Here is an 862-nt window from a genome sequence, read left to right on the forward strand (position 1 = left end):
CTTCTCAGAACCACTAAGGCAGCAGTTTGAGGTTGACAATTGAAGATTTAGGATTGGAAAAAAGAAACATGAATGAATTTCTGGTATTTTATTATATGGGTTTGTAATGCAGGTAGAAAGACCTTTCTGAGAGTTAAGAGTTTGATCTAATAAATGAATTAATTTGATAAGTCTTTGTAGATACTCTTTTTCAGTATCCTCCAGGAAGTTGGTAGGGAGAGGCATTGGTAGTTCAATGGTAGAATTCTTGCCTCCCACGCGGGAGACCCGGGTTCAATTCCCGGCCAATGTAAGCTGTTTGTGTTTTTCACTTCTTCCCTGCAAAATTATACTCCATAACCAAATAGTGCATTTAGGGGCTTGGCCACCACAAAGTAAACTGCCAACACTCGTCAAAGTAGTGGCAAAAGACATTTAGGAGACTAACCCAGGACCCCTGTAGAGGGAGGCGGTGTTCGCTGAGCCAACAAAGACAGCAGGTGGAGTAGGCACAAATGGAAAACTGTTGCGGGTGCCCCAACAGAAGGCAGGTGTGAAAACCAGCACTAGGAAGTCGAAGTGATGGTCTCACAGTTAAATCCCACAAAGTCTACACTCCAGCAAGCACTTGCGCATGCTCCCCATTTTCCATTCAGTACACTGTGAGCTCAGGGGAGAGCGGGAGCCAGGGAGGTGAAGTGCACAGACTGGGCAGAACCGCGGGTGTGAGAGTGCGCAGTGGCTTGCAGGGCGGGAGCCGCTGCTGAAAGGCAGCCTGGGTTGTCTTGTGGGGTGACTGTCAGTGGAATCCTTGGCTGAGAATAGTTTGGAAGAATGGCGAGGGGTGGCAGTGGGTAGGGTGGTGACCCTGAGAGTCAGGCCA

At 48.4% G+C, this 862-nt stretch overlaps 1 non-coding gene across 1 annotated transcript; it reads left to right on the forward strand.

Annotated features, from left to right (window-relative positions):
• Positions 1-221: 221 nt before the first annotated feature.
• Positions 222-292, forward strand: TRNAG-CCC. Its single transcript has one exon. It is a non-coding gene; the product is annotated as a tRNA-Gly (tRNA).
• The last annotated feature ends 570 nt before the right edge of the window (positions 293-862 follow it).

This window comes from Colobus angolensis, unplaced genomic scaffold (genome assembly GCF_000951035.1).
Source record: "Colobus angolensis palliatus isolate OR3802 unplaced genomic scaffold, Cang.pa_1.0 Scaffold648, whole genome shotgun sequence".
Taxonomy (NCBI): domain Eukaryota; kingdom Metazoa; phylum Chordata; class Mammalia; order Primates; family Cercopithecidae; genus Colobus; species Colobus angolensis.